Raw genomic sequence first — 16560 nt, forward strand, 5'->3', positions numbered from 1 at the left:
GTCTTCCACATACCCTGAGATGCAGCTCACAAGGGACAGAATCTATCTTCAATGGTGTTTCATCTGAGCCGACCCTTGGCTTGTGGATGGTACTCAGGAAGCTGACTGACAGGTTACACTTTGCCTAGCTGTGTGTCAAAGTTCAGACCTGAGACCCCACTCTGTGATCGTCAACACTTCCATGTTTCCATTGGGAGGGCAGTGTCACCATGGCCTGCTACTGTCTTGTCACCCCTTTCATATGCTTCATGTGACCCAGGTGACAGCCTCCTTCAGCTTATTCACAGATCAAGAGGAAGCAACTTTGCTTCAGAGCCTTCATGTCTGGCCACAGAAGCCAAGAGAACAATGTCACAGCTAACAGTGATAATGGAGCCATGCCAGGGCATTTCCTCCAAGTTTTACTTTCAAGTGTATTATTTTATGCAGATTATGCTCCTCTTTCTAGAAGGTCATGTTGTGGGAGAACATTTGGAGGCTGCCCCATCCACAGTTTATGGATTTCTTACATAGACTCTTTCAGTGACAAGGTTTCTGTAAACTTGCATACAAACTAACCATTTAAACACACAAACAGAAACACACACAGACACAGACACACACACACACACACACACACACACACACACACGGTGTAGGGATAATAGAGAAGAGCTTATTGAAGAATAGTTAGGTCAGTTGGTCTACAATATAAAATGTGAAGGGTTTCACTAAAATCTATTACCCTAGAATGGAGGATGGGAAAATGGGAAAGAAATGTGAGTCGTGCTTCCCCACAACTTGGCCACGTGAACAATGAATTATGAGAGAAAAGATCTGCATGATCAAAGCCAAAGACCAGGAACAAACACAGTCAGTTGAATGTGAATGCAGCTCATCTCTCTGATCTCTAATGGAAGAGTTCAGGTGTTTCCCACACGTCTCCTGCATAGTATTCCATTGCACCCCAATGCTAGCACACTGAAGGATATTCAAGAACATACCTGACAGGTGATCTTTTGACCTACCTTCATTAGAGATGAAGCAAGAGTGTCAGCATTCCCAGAGCTCTGTTGAGCAGGGGGTGCTGATTTCCTCTCACTCCCTTAGCAATGCTTCAGAAATCCAAGGAGTCACCTCCTCAGGCCTATTCACAGCTGCACATGGTGTATCTTGGCTTCACAACACCATACCCTGTAGTTACAGAAGCCAGGATGAAAACTGCAAACTCCACCAGCCTACATTTCTTTGGCAGATGCCCAGAATCACTGATAGGTCTCTCTAGACCCACGACTATAGATAGGCATGCCGTTTAGGGGTATATGACGGTTGTTTAGTTTCCCCAATTACTGTTCAGAACACGTAAGGAAGTCAGGGAGGAGCCAGTCCATGTTCTAGTTCACTAACTGAGAGTTCTTCACTGTAGTACAAAACTGCCTGCCAAAGGACACTGTTAGGACAAAACAGCAAGGAACAGATTTGGAAAAGGTCTACACCAATCCTCCATCTGATAGAGGGCTATTACCAATACATACAAAGAACTCAAAAACTAGACTTCAGAGAGACAAATAACCCTATTAAAATTATGTTCCAGAACTAAACAAAGATTTCTCAACTGAGGAAAATCAAATATCTGTGAAGCATCTAAAGAAATGTTCAACATACTTAGTCATCATGGAAATGTAAATGAAAACAACCCTGAATTCCACTTCACACATGTAAGAATGTCTGAGATAAAAAACTCAGGAGACAGCGGATGTTGATAAAGATGTCAAGGAAGAGGAATGATCCTTCTTCGTTGGTGGGATTACAAACTGGTTCAACCATTCTGGAAATGAGTCTAGAGATTCCTCAGAAAATTGGAAATTGCACTTTCTGAGGACCCAGATATACCTATCCTGGGCATATAACCAAAGGATGCTCCAACATGCAAAAAAGACACATGCTCAACTATGTTCATAGCAGCCTTATTCATGATATCAGGAGCTAGAAGGAAGCCTAATGGCACTCATAAGAGGAATGGATACAGAAAATGTACTACATCTACACAACGGTGTATAATTCGGCTATCAAGAGCAATGATTTCAAGAAATTCATAGACAAATGGATTGAACTAGAAAATATAATACTAACTGAGGTAATACAACCACAGAAAAACACACATGGTATGAAATCACCGAAAATAGATATTGCCAAAAAAGCTCAAATTACCGAAGATGCAGACTAAAGACCACTGGAATCCCAAGAAGGACACCCAAAATGTGCATGCTTCACTCTTTTTAAAAGGGGGAATAAAAATGTCTAAGAATTTAGAGGAGAAACTGAAGGAATCCTATTCCGATCCTTACGTCCACATGGAAAATATACATATATATATATATATGTATATATATAATACATATAATAAAAATTATGTAATAATATATATATATATATATATATATATGCTTCGAAAACCTGATTAGATTGAAGAAGCTAAGAAGTTCATGCTGCCAGGATCCAGATATAAACATTTCCTGAGAGACACAGCTAGAATCTGTCAAATACAGAAGTGATTGATTTTGGCAGAGCAGTGAACTGAAAACGGACCTCGTGTTGGTATATTTTGGGAAAGAAATACAAGAGCTGAAGGGGCTTTCAAACCTATAAGAACAACAATGCCAATGAACCAGAGCTTTCTGGTACTAAACCAATATTCAAAGACTGTACATGGACAGACCTATGGCTCCATCTGCATATGTAGCAGAGAATGGTCTTGTTGGGAACCAATGGAAGGAGAAGTTCCTGGTCCAACCTAAGTTTAACTCTCAGTTCAAGGGAATATCAAGGTGCACTCAGGGAGGTTATAGAAGAAGGGTAGGAGGACCAGTTAGGTCCTTTATGGACAGGAACCTGGGAATGAAAGTAAAATTTGAAAGGCAAATATAGAAATATCCAATTAAAAAAGCAATAAAATTTGCTAAAAAATAAAAAAAATGAAAGAAATTAAAGAAAAGAAATCTGCCAGCTAATTACACATATTGACTCAGAAATATAAAGAATCACTGTCAGGGAATGGTAATCAGAGTAATACTAGTGGAAAGACTGCGATGATGAAGACTCAACTAGAAGCGCTTCTCTCTCCCAGATGTCAGTGTCAGACACAAACTGCACTATAGGGATCCAAAGCAAGGAGGAGTTTACACTGAGCTGCAGACACAATACTTGTCTTTGCCTTCTTCCTTAGCACCTTTTTCTTCAGGGCAAAAATAATAAAAGCCATGAGCTCTCAGGAAAAAAAAACTGTGCCCATCCCAACCCCTGGATTTTGGAATAAAGAAATTAATGATTTAAACTCTCTGACTTTCAGGAACCATTACAATGAGGGAAGTCCAGATGCTTCTAGGAGTATGACATCCCCAATTCCCGTATGTGGAAGGCTCAGATCAAGGCTATCTCCTCAGTGGAACCTCAACCCCTACACGGGAATCACTGAGTATTCCCAAGGACCACGTATATGTTCCTTTTTCTATACCAAGACAGAAGGCCAGCTTCCTTCTCCCCATCTCTGATATCTTCATCCTCTTTCTTCTCCCTCCCAAATGGCTGTTTCCTCTGAATAGAAGGCTAATTGGTAAACCCTAGAGGTACTTAAGTAATATCCAAGGTGCAGTTGAAGACACGACAACACTTGTGACGTCACAGAAGGAGCTAGAGCTCTCCAGATGCAAGAGAGTTTTCAGGGAGGCCTAATGATGATGACACTGAGAACCGCCACGTCCTACCTGCTGAACAGATTTCCTTAGATTGACCAGATTCAAGGATGCCCTTTCCAGGAGTGTCTCCCGGTACACAGTGGGAACCTTTACGTACTACATCTCTCTAAAGCTGGAGACTTCTCTTTGCTTCATTAGTGGTTACATGCTCTGAATGGAGAAAGTTAGTCAGGGTCTTGCCATGGGTAGAAAAGATTTAGGAACATGGAACACAGGAGATTCTTCTAGATAAAATTTTTATTCCGAGTTTTATTACTGTGACATACTGTACAAATTTCTAGGTTTTCTCTGTTTCCCAAAGGCCAGTATTTTCCCTACAGACCTTCAATTGAATGAATATTGTATTTCACTTTCTTATTGTACAATCCTTGATAGGGGACTTTATAAATATTCCTGAATGTGTACTCAAAAATTAAGTTTTTCAATTCCATTTTCTTCAATGATTTTGGCAACAAAGGGGGCCCAGCTCTAGAGTGAGTATAACAGTGTAAATATTTTGTACATACTTCAAATGACAAACTCCCAAATCCTTATTTTATCCAAAGATTACCAGATATCAATACAGCAAAGTACCACATGGACTATAGAATTCAGTTCTCTAGTCCCATTTGATATCAGTACTACAATAGCAACCTTAATGTGTTCCTGTGCAAGACTTGAGGGTTGGATGCTTTACCAAGATTCTTTCTTAAGGCCAAACATAAGATAATGAAGGATGAGCAGGGAGAAGAATGGCTAGAGGACCAGTGAAATATATATATATATATGTATATATATATATATATATGTATATATATATATATGAGGATTTTTCTTCTGGAGAAAAAGATACATATATATATACATATATAAATATATATGTATTAAACCAATATTCAAAGACTATATATGGGCAGTCCTAGGCCTCAATTGCATCTGTAGCAGAGGATGACCTGTTTGGGTCCCAATGGGAGGAGAAGCCCTTGGTCCTCCCTAGGTTTGATCCCAGTTAAAGGGAATGTGAAGGCGCAGTAAGGGGGGCTATAGAAGAAGGAGAGGGGGACTGATTAGAGATCTTATGGGCAAGAAATAGGGAAACAAATAATATTTTAAATGTAAATATAGAAATATCCAATTAAAAGAGCAATATAATTTGCTAAAAAATAATAAAAAATTAAAGAAATAAAAGAAGAGAAATCTGCCAGCTAATCACAACTATTGATTCAGAAATCTAAAGGGTCGTTGTCAGGGAATGGTAGAGTAATACTAGTGGAAAGACTGAGATGATAAAGTCTCAGGTAGAAGCACTTCTCTCTCCCAGATGTCATTGTGAGACACAAACTGCACTGTAGGAATCCAAAGCCTGGAGGAGTTTACTCTGAGGTCAGGACACAATACTTGTCTTTCCCTTCATCCTAAGGAACTTTTCCTCTGGCCAAAAAGGACAAAGGCCATAAGCTCTCAGAAAAAACAACTGTGCCCTTTCCAACACTTGGCTTTTGGGATATGGAAATTATTTATATAAACTCTCTGATTTCCAAGAAAAATAACAAGCAGGGAAGTCCAGATGCTTCTGAGAGGTTCCCTGCTCCTTATCCTCATATGTGGAAGGCTCAGATCAAGGCTATCTCTTCAGTGATCCCACTCAATGCCTACCCATGTCTCAGTGAGCTTTCCCATACACCACATCTTCCTTCCTTTCTTTATACAAGACAGAAGGCCAGCTTCCTTCGCCTATCTCTGATCTCTTCATCCTCTTTGTTCTCCCTCTCAAATGGATATTTACTCTGAATTAGAGGCCAATTAGTAAACCCTAGAGGTACTGAAGGAATATCTGAGAGGCAGTTGCAGTCACGACAACACTGTGACTTCACAGAAGAGGTTAGGGCTCTCCAGGTTACAAGAGATTTTTCAGGGCCTAATGATGATGTCACTGAGAACCGCCATGTCCTACCTGCTGAACAGTTTTCCTTGCACTGACCAGACTTGAGGGTGCCCTTTCCAGGAGTGTCTCCTGTGACACACTGGAAACCTTTACATACTATATATCTCTAAAGCTAGAGACCTCTCTTTGCTTCATTAGCACTTACATGATCGGAATAGAGAGTGTTGGTCAGGGGCTCGGTATGTATAAAAAGGAACTAGGAACATGGGGTGGAGGAGTTTCTTCGGGATAATAATTCCACTCCCAGGTCCATTCCTGTGACAGACAGTTCAAGTTCCTGGGTTTTCTCTGTTTCCCAAAGTCCAATATTTTCCCTCCAGACGTTTAGTGGAATGAATATTGTATTACATTTTCTTATTGTACATTCTTTGAAAGGGGACTTTATATATATTCCTGAATGTGTACTCCAACATTCTGTTTTCCAATTTTATTTTTTGCAATGATATTGGCAATAAAGTGGGCCCAGCTAAAGCGTGAATATAACAGTATTAAATATTGTATACCTACTTCAAATGATAATCTCCCAAATCCTTATTTTATACAAAAATCACCAGCCATCAGTAAAGCAAAGGATAACATGGACCCTAGAATGCAGTTCTGAATTTCCTTTAGGCTTCAAAAATTTTGCGTAGAGAGTTTTGTGGGTGTATTTTTGTCTTTATCTGTCCACTGATGTCCTTCCAGGCTACAGGAGTTGACCTCCTCATGTTCCATATCACCAAGGTGAGTCACATCTTAGGTCACCCCATTGATTCATGGGTACCTCCCTTATCCCAGGTCTCTTTCTCTTCCTGGAGGTTTCTCCCACCTCCTCATCTCTAAAAGTTCAAGATTTCCTTTCCTTCTCCTGACTATCAGGTCATATCTCCTGTCCCTTCCCACACGTAATCCATTCTCCTCTTCCTTCCTTCTCCCATCTAGTTCCTTCCCTCAATCTGCCTCCAAGACTATTTTATTCCCCATTCACATGAGAGTCAATCATATGCACTTCGGCATTCTTCCTGTTTATCTTCTTTGTATCTATGAGCTTTGTGGAGGACGTCCTGTAGTTTATGGATAATATTATTTATAATTGAGCAATTTCAACAACCCTGCTGGATCATATATTTATAGTAGCATGTCAACATTGAAAATTATAATTTAGTACGAGTGAATGTCAGGAGGAGCAAATTTAAGTAAAAAGCAACTTAAAACATAAATCAAAACACAGATTTTACCAGTTGACATTCTTATAATAATAATACTCTACTACCATGAGTAATTATTGTCTCACAGGTGATTTTTTAAATTATACCAAAATTTGGCAGGCAAGTGATGCTTTTACCAAATAAATATGGATAATATGACTAAGATCAAATAAGATAAATATATTGTTTTCATTTTGATATCACTTGCTGGAATTTTTCCTCAAACATGATATATAATATAGCATTAAACATTATGGTATTACTTTTAAATTTTAATATTTATTTTAACATAACCTATAAAGTAACAGGCTGCCTTATGTTATTTTTGCAGACATTCAACCTCATCCTCGCTTCCTCAGTTCTTTGTTCCCTCCTGCTCTATGACCCTCACCACTTATACTAGTCTCTCTTCATTATTCTTACTTCTACATTCATATCCCACATGTTCAATATCTTCCATACCACACTCTTTAAAGCCCTACTATCTAATCTCTGTGACCTATACCCGCTAAATAAACTCAAACCACCCACAGCTTCTCATAAATACAAGTATATGAAAATGAGATTCTATTATCTACATGAGAAAGAACACATGGTATTTGCCTTTCTGAGTCTTTGTTTCCTTACTCTGTATATTTTCTAGTTACATCTATTTTCCTGAAACCATCATAGTTTAGTTTTCCTGGGCTGAATGAAATACCATTGTGTATATTGTCACATTCTTATGTATCTACGTATCAATGAACATTCCTTACTATTCTCAATATAACAGCAATAGATTTCTTTGTGAAAAATGATGAGAAACCGAAGATAGAGAAGTCAAGATTAATTACTGACAAACTAAGAAAAAATTTCCAAAGATAAAAATTTGTGGCTATGTTAACTAGATCAGTGTATTTTAACATTAATAAAGGATGTGGTATTTATAATGTTTTAATACTAATTAAAATTTTAGAATATTCAATACTTTAGAGAATGCTTATAAAATTGTCCATCACTAAGTGATATTTCCACTAAAAATTTAATCTTTTTATAAAATATTTTGGTTATATATATATATATATATATATATATATATATATATATATATATATTCAAAATAAAGAACGTTAAGAAGTTACTGTCATAAAATTCAATAACAACACCAAAGACCGGTTATATGAATTAACAATGGACTAGAAGTTATTGAAAACCTCTCCAGTTAAATTAAGAGACTTAGAAAAAAGATAGCATTTTAATAGAAGTGGACATGTCAAACAAGATACAAGAAAATCCCGAAACTCTACTAAGATGGTTACTATGCATTCCTATGTGCTAAGGTTTCATCAACATGGTATATAAAGAGAAGGTATATATCAGAAAAACATATTCATGTTTAATATAGTAAATTTCTTCATAAAACCCAAGCATACACTTCTCTTTTTTGTTGCTTAAAAAGTATGTACAAAGCACGGATTTTGATTATAACACTAATATTTCAAAACTATCATTAAATATGCAAAGATCTTAAAACAAAACCCAGAATTTTCAGAGCAACCATTCAAACTTAAAAAGGAAAAGAAAATATTTTAAGCACATAGATGTGCGTAATGAAGTCCCCAGCTAACCAGTAACAGACGGGTCAAATTTATTGTTCTATATATTCCATAGAATAGTCTCACCCAGTTCATTGTTCCTTAGCATACGTTATTGCTTATCTTTCTCTGTTTCTTATCCTCTGAGAGCAGGTGTTATTGGCCTGAAATCCACCATTCTTCATTCACAATGTAAAAACCCTTTAGCTCATCACAGAAAAGCCTTCCAAGTGTATTTACATAGGTTTATTTAATACAAATTCAGCTTATAGTTTAAGGGGAATAGTGATGGAAAACATCTTTTCATACATACAGTTGAGGAAAGCTTGTTGTAATTTCCAAACCCAGTGAGCCCATAAAGAAAACACACAATCTGGTTATTATAATTATAATCTATAAACGTGTATTGGGTAGATCTAACGTTATCATAACTTATTCCCCAACCATAAAACCCCTTGCTACATGTGCTTTCTCCAGGCCATATGGATTGTTTCCATCATTCCTTCCTCCTCTTTTTCTTCATTCCTCTCCCTTCCCCTCCTACCCTCTTCTGCCCCTCTACCTAACCCCACCCTCAACCCTCCAGGTACAACTTTCCCCTCCGGCTCTCAGTAATAGGCTATAGCATTTACTGACAGGTTAAAATGGGAAGAAGGTTCATATGCGATCACCAGAGTCCATGATAGAGGGCTAGTCGGGGGGAACCTCCTTTGACGAAGCAGATAAATATCAGGATAAAAATTGCATTTGCTGGGGGAAGAGGAAATCTGTATAATGCTTTCCATATCTATGCAGTGGATTCTGAGAAAATGGGAAATATTCTTCCTAAAGACCCAGCTATACCACTCCTGGCCTTATATCTGAAAAGACCCTGCCATACCGCAAGGACATGTACTCCATCATGTTCCTAGTGGATTTCTTCATAATGAACAGGAAATAGAAATAACCCAGACGCCCCTCAACCAAACAATGGCTACAGACAATGCGGTTCATTTACACAATGGAATACTACGCACACATGAAAAATAAGGACATTGAGAAGCTGCGGTCAAGTAGATGGAATTAGAAACTATTGTCCTGAATGAGGTAACTGAGACCCAAAATAACATGTACATACTCACTTAAAAGAGGGTATTAGCCATAACGTACAGAATTCACACACTATGATCTACGGAACCTGAAGCCTAAACATGAAGAAAGACCCAAGAAAAATGCTTGAATTCAACCCAGAAGGAGGAATAAACTAATGAGAGGAGGCAGATGGAAGGAAAGGATTGGGTGGCTGAGGGGATGGGAAGGGAAATGGGGTGTGAGAATCATTTCTTGGGAGAGACGGGCAAGAGGGACAGAGGGCAGGAGAAAAGACTGATTCAGTGACTGTCCAGGGTGGGCGCTATCTCTATGATTATCCTGCAGTCTGTGATGGGTGAGGCTGCCCTGGCGTCCATGAGGGTGACTTTAGCTGAGACTCGGTGCAGTGGGGATACGGAGACTGAAATGGTCACTTTCTGTATCCACGGAGGACCCCAGGTGGAAGGATAAGGACACAAACCCACCCCCAAAATTTTGACCCAGAAATTGCCTTTTCTATAAGAGACACAGGGACAGAGATGGAAGAGGAAAAGAGGGAATGGCCAAAGGATACGTGACCGGATGTGAGGCTTATCCTATGGGCAGACGGCAAACCCTGACATTATTAATGGTCCTTTCTCATGTTTACAGACGGGAGGGTAGCGTTATTGTCCTCTGCAGGCTCCACCGAGCAGCCGACTGACACATAAGCAAAGACACACGGACAAATATCGGATGGAGCTCAGTGAGTCTCACTGAGGAGCAGAGGGAAGGACTGAGAGAGGCAGAGGAGCACAATGGTCCTCACGTGGGGTCACTAACCCGTCGCCTGTCGGTGGATCCTCTTCTCCCACCCGGCTGCGTTTTCAGGACCTGGTGGGAGACGATGAATCTCGTCCTGCAGAGACTTGATGTGCCAGGGGAGAGAGTGCACCCAGAGGGGTCCTCCACTCTCTCAGAGAAGAAGGGGGGAGGAGAGGAGAAGGGACTGTAAATGGTGGGAGCCTGGAGGGGTGTGGTGACAGGGCCGCATTCAGAATGTTACCTGGTGAATAGATACAACCATTCTAGCAAGGGGCGCAGGCGTGACATCACGGGGACTGTGGCGTGACATCATGGGTGTGGGGCATGATATCAGGGGGATGGGGCATGACATCGTGGGTGTGGGCCATGACATCATGGGTTTGGGGGAATGATATCATAGGGATGGGGGCATGATATCATGAAGTTTCAGGGAAAATAGATGAAACTAGAAAAAAAAATCAGCCCGAGAGGGAGCTAAGACCTAGAGACGCAAACATGGCGGCGTTTACCTATGGATGGTATCGGCTGTGAGATAAATCTTATTCTATCTACAATACACACATGCAGAGAGGACACAGGAAAGGAGAAGGCCCATGAGGGGGAAAGCATCGACCTCTCTGAAAGGAAAACTGGAACAGATTCTGTGGGTGAGTGAGGGCGACTGAGGACAGGAGCAGAAGGTCGGTGGGGACGATGGAGGGAGAGCGCGGTGCAGAGAGAACCGGTCAGAATTAGGGGACACACGCGTTAATGCAGACACTCGATGGATGCGCTGGTTAATTCATGGTGTCTAGAGGGCAAACTCCGGAGGATTTATTCTGACAGAGAACGCAGAGTCCGAACCTTCAATCCTTTGAAATCGAGCAAGTGGGACCTCAGGGTGGGGATGGGGCACATTCAGTGGAGTCGGTGTCCGAGGAGGTCAAATGGAGATCCCTGAACAGCAGACCGAGGCTGGGACAGCGATTATAAAGATATAGCAAATGAGACCTTCCTGGTACCTTAAACCTCCATCCATGTAAATGCACCCGAAAACCCCTTCCCCCTCTCCAAGGTTTGTGTAGCCCTCGTTCAACCTTAGTAAAATATATGCACACAACCATAGCGTGTCCCTGAACACCTTCTAACAGAGCTGTGACACGGAAATCCTTGGAGCAACCCCCAACTCACTTGGAGGCAGAACAATCTTCTGCTGACTGACTGTTTCCTGGTCCCTCTTCATAATTCCACACCTGTTGTCTACCTGGACACTCTACGAAGGAGACAAGAAATGAGTGTATATGTGTGTGTGTGTGTGTGTGTCTGTGTGTATGTGTGTTTGTGTATTTGTGTTTGTGTGTGTGCATATGTGTGTTTGTGTGTGTGTGTCTCTGTGTCTGTGTGCATCTGTATATTGGTTATCGTCCGTGTGTCTGTGTTTGTGTATATGTGTGTGTATGTGTGTGTGAGTCTGTATGTGCTTATGTGTCTCTCTGTGTGTGTATACGTGTGTGTGTCTGTGTGTTTGTGTATGTGTGTCTGTGTCTGCGTGTTTGTCTGTGCCTGTCTGTCTGTGTCTCTCTGTGTGTATGTCTGTTTCTCTAACTGTCTAGGTCTCTTTGTGTGTGTTTCTGTGTATCTGTGTGTGTGTGTGTGTGTGCATATGTGTGTGTGTGTGTGTGTGTGTGTTTGTGTGTGTTAGTCATGCGTAAGCTAACCATCCTCACACAGACTGTCGGGATTGTTTTTCTTTTTAGAAGGTTGGCAAATCTTTCTCATGTCATAAAAAACCACTCTTGTTCTCAACTCACTCTGTGAAGTCATGACAGTTTGAGTGATTTTCATGTGTGAGGAGTCTGTCCTTGTGAAAATTTCTTTCCTTGATAAAATAAACCTTGAAAAACACATCTCAACATTTACTTTCCTTAGTCTGTGATCCCTTGAGGGGATTACTCCATTATTATTATTATTATTATTATTATTATTATTATTATTATTATTATTATTACAGGATTATTCCATTATATTGTTATCTCCATTGTTACCAGTGTGCTAAAGTTCACTGAAGGCAGGAAGAAAGATTTTGCTTCATGTGGGTCCCATTGGATGGCCATGTCTTTGTTCTTGGAACTGAAAGATTTATTTACATGCTCCCAAGAGCAAGTATATGCAAGTACAGAAAATTCCTTGTTCTTCTACATGAGAGTGACACCCTCACGTAGTCCTCTAATCTACTTAAGAAACAGAATTTAGACAAGCAATGAAAAGGTTGGTGACCAAAGACCAAGTTAGGGAGAAATAAGACAGTTTTTCACAATGTTTCGGGCTTTGGGGATTGATAGACATTACATAACCACCTTTTCATTCATAGCAGGAAAAGTCAAAATTATTAAATAAAAGTAGGCAGAAAATTTTAACAACATGTGTGTTGGCTAATTTAAATTCCTGTATTTCATCTCTAGAACATTATATATTCTCTTTCAGGTTCTTCTTGAAATTCTTTGAAGGCATGAAAACCGGTATGTGTTTATCTGTACACATCCATAAAGCATGGCCGTCGCTCTAGTGATGGACAGACGACACGACTGTCAAGAGACAGACTGACGTTCTTGCCAAAGAAATAAAACTTCAACGTCATGGAGGCAGTTTCGTTCTTAGGTGCAGAATTTTAAAATCCCCTGAGAATGCTTCCTACAGCTACCATATCATGTATATTGTAATATCCTAGGAAATGGGTTTTCTCTTTGCATTTTGTTTCAAGTGTTATGATCTACAAAAAAATTTTGACTGCGTGTACTATTTGGAGATGTTGTCTTTCTTCTTTTGTATAGATGGATTCTGGGTTGTAGACTCTCAGGCATTTTCTGATCCATCCCTCACAGTAGGGGCTGCAAGTGAGATGAGTCTTCATCAGCAATAAAGGAAATAAGACAGATAAGGTAATAGATGACTCCCTGATGTATTTATCCCTGTGAATCTGAGGTGACTGTTGTCATCAACCTGTATCTAAACTTTAACTTTACAACAAAGTACACTCACATGAGTTTAAACCTTTGTACTTTTCATTGTGTAAATATTTGCAATAAAGAGAGCTTTCAAAGTAATAAAGTTGTGGGATGTGTGTAACTCTTTTAACAGATTCCCTTGTATAACTTAATAGAATATATAAATGGTTTTCCTTCATGTTGAATGTAATGAAGACAGTGTCTCTTCTAACAATATATGTAGTAATTCTGGACTCTATATAATTTAATATGTTCATATCTTGCCTAAACATCTACCACAATTACTTATGGGATACTTCCTATACTTGCTCAGTGTTTTTTCCTAAATATTGACTTTAAAATGCATTTAGCAGAATAGATATTGAGGAGGATGGAGGGAGGGAGGAAACGGAATGGGAGGGGAGGTAGAGAAGGGAGTGGGCTTTGGAGGAATCAGCTGTAGGGAAAGCAGGGAAAAGGGAATGGAAATCACAAGTGTGGGGTTCGCATCTCTAGGAAGTGCCAGAGACCTGGGAAAGGCGAATTCCCAGGGTGTCTATTGGGGTGACTCTAGCAGTGGGGATAAAAATCCTTAATTTGCCACATCTGTAGCCAGGCATGACTACCAATGATGTGAGAAGGAAAAAAAAACACCCACAAAACCTTCAATCCAACATGAACACAGCCTACAAGATCTTCAGAGACAAAGATAGATAGAGCAGACATGGAAGGAACGTCCAACCAATGGTTAGCGCAGATTGAGACCTACCTCATGGGCAATCACTGATCCCTGACACTATTAAAGATATTCTATCGTGCTTGCAGACAGATTCCTAGCATAACTGTCTTCTGAGTGCCTCCACCCAACAGCTGAGAGAAACAAGTGAAATGATTCACCACCAAACATTAGCTGGAGCTTAGGGAGTCTTAAAAAAAAAAACAGGTGAAGAATCGAGGCCCAGATGACATGAGGGACTCCACAGGAAGACCAATAGAGTCAACTCACGGGGACTCTTGGGGTCTGCCAAAGACTGAACCACCAACCAGAGAGTGAACGTGGACTAAACCTGAGCCCCCAGGACATAGGTAGGAAATGTGTAGCTTTGTCTTTTTACGGGTTCCCCCAACAACGGGTGTTGTCGTACCTTGAAGATGGAGACCGATATTGGGATATAAAGTGAGTAAATAAATAAATGAATTTTAAAGACACAGATATCCCATCTACAGACAACATGTTTTGGGAAAGCCCAATTCTAGTTGTTCGGTACCCACATGAAGACAAAGCCTGTGGAGTGCCTATGCCCTTAGAGGCCATAATCCTTTTCATTCTGTTCTTCCATCAGAGTCCCCAAGCTCCACCCGTGGTTTGGATAGTGGGTTTCTGCTTCTGTCTGAGTGAGCGGCTTAGTGGAGTCTCTCAGAGGGAAGCCATGATGGACTCCTGTCTGCAAGCATAACAGAGCGTCATTAATAGTGTCAGAGATCGGTGCTCAGCCATGGGGTGGGTCTCAATCTGCACTAACCATTGGTGGATCATTCCTCACTCTCTGCTCTATGCACGGCCTCTGCATGTCCTGTGGTCAGAATAAATTTTGGGTCTAAAGTTGGTGTCTCTATCATTCCATTTTGGTTGCTCTCTGGCTACAGGAGATGGTTTCTTCAGGTCCATATCACTGAGGCTGTGAGTCTCAGCTAAGGAAACACCCATGGTTTATGGGCATCTCTTACCCCAGCTCTCTGCCTCTTTCTGGATGTGACCTCTACCTCCCCACCCCGTCCATCTAGACTGCTGTGTCTGGCCTCAGTAGCAGAGGATGTGATCACAGAGACTGGATATGCAAGGTGAGGAGATACCCGTGTGGTCCCCTCCTGCTCAGAGGAGAAAGGGCTGGGTGAATGATTGTGAGAGGGTGAACTGGAGGGGGGCAGTGTGCAGCATGTAAAGTGCATAAATAAACAAATAACTATGGAAATATGTAAGTCTACTTGAAGGTAAGAAGCAGGTTTGTGTGTGTGTGTGTGTGTGTGTGTGTGTAAGTAAGTAAGTAAATAAACGTGAAGGTAAGAACAGTTTTGCGTTTGTCTGTGTGTATGAGTGTGTGTGTCTGTGTGTATGTGTGTTTCTGTTTGAATATATATATATATATATATATATATATATATATATATATATATCTCAAGGTAAGAAGCAGGTGGGTGTGTGTTTAATATTTAATTATCACATTTGAAAAAACCGTGGTCTATACAGAAGACAAGTCAGCTTAGGCACTATATTTAGAAAAAATTGGCGATTGCGGAAGATGAAGAAATGATTCGGTGATAATAGCATTATCTGTTCTTCCAGAGGACCCGGGGCCGATCCCCAGCTCCCGAGTGACAGCTCACAATTGGCTGTAATTTCAGCATCACAGAATCTCACACCCTCTTCAACCTCCTGGACACTAGGCATGGATGTGCTGCACACGTGAACAAGGAGGTAAAACTCTTGCATATGTACAACAAAAAGTATAAAAACAGAAGAGCAGTCCCTGGTTGACGTAATTTGATTTTCGTGAATATTCATAGTGATAATCACAGTCAAATAAACACTTTATTGATCTATAATGCAATCAAAGGCACTAAAAGTTAATGATCACATGAGTCACTTAAAATCTATTTATTTAGAAAAATTGTAATAAAAATGTGCAGTAATTGAATTAAAATTTTATTAATATACAAATTAATAAACATTAATATTCTCATATAGAGCTGAAAATAATACTTTCCACATATTTGTTTGGCTTCCATAAATATTGCAGTTTGTGGTTAGTTTGTTGTTGGTTTTTGTAGGAGGTCATTTCCAGGTATTAGCCCATAAACTCTATAAACTCATGCAGAATACACTACAGGAATGTAGGCCCTCCTGTGTTGAATCCAGGAAGTTTGCCATCTGTTTTCCTTCTTGTCTGATCAATTTTCTCTATGTACATTTCAAGTTTATTTTTGTTCTCGGATTCCTCCAGTTTTGTCAAGCTGATAGCTGATTGCTGATAACTGGAAAATATTTAATTTTTGAAGATCATTTTTGAAACTATTTCCTGATGTCTGCACTATCAATGTTGTCCATTTTCAAATGCACGGCCAAATGAACAGGTATTCAGGGACTGAACATGCCTTATAACTACTGTTGTTTTGACTTTTTGAAAGAAGATACTAGAAAGGGATGGTGTTTGGAGTAAGGGACTCTGTGGGGGAAAAAAGAAGGAGGACAGCATTTGAGACATAAATAAATTAGTAAAATAATTAAATACAAAAAATAAAGCA

At 40.0% G+C, this 16560-nt stretch overlaps 1 protein-coding gene and 1 pseudogene across 1 annotated transcript in view; both read left to right on the forward strand.

The window, feature by feature from the left end:
- Nucleotides 1-16560, forward strand: part of LOC134486259 (Y-linked testis-specific protein 1-like) — a 424977-nt gene that overhangs the window by 258119 nt on the left and 150298 nt on the right. The gene's annotated exons all lie outside the window — the stretch shown is intronic.
- On the forward strand, nt 12173-12526 carry Olr1783-ps (olfactory receptor pseudogene 1783; annotated as a pseudogene).

The sequence above is a fragment of the Rattus norvegicus genome, chromosome 3 (genome assembly GCF_036323735.1).
Source record: "Rattus norvegicus strain BN/NHsdMcwi chromosome 3, GRCr8, whole genome shotgun sequence".
Lineage (NCBI taxonomy): Eukaryota > Metazoa > Chordata > Mammalia > Rodentia > Muridae > Rattus > Rattus norvegicus.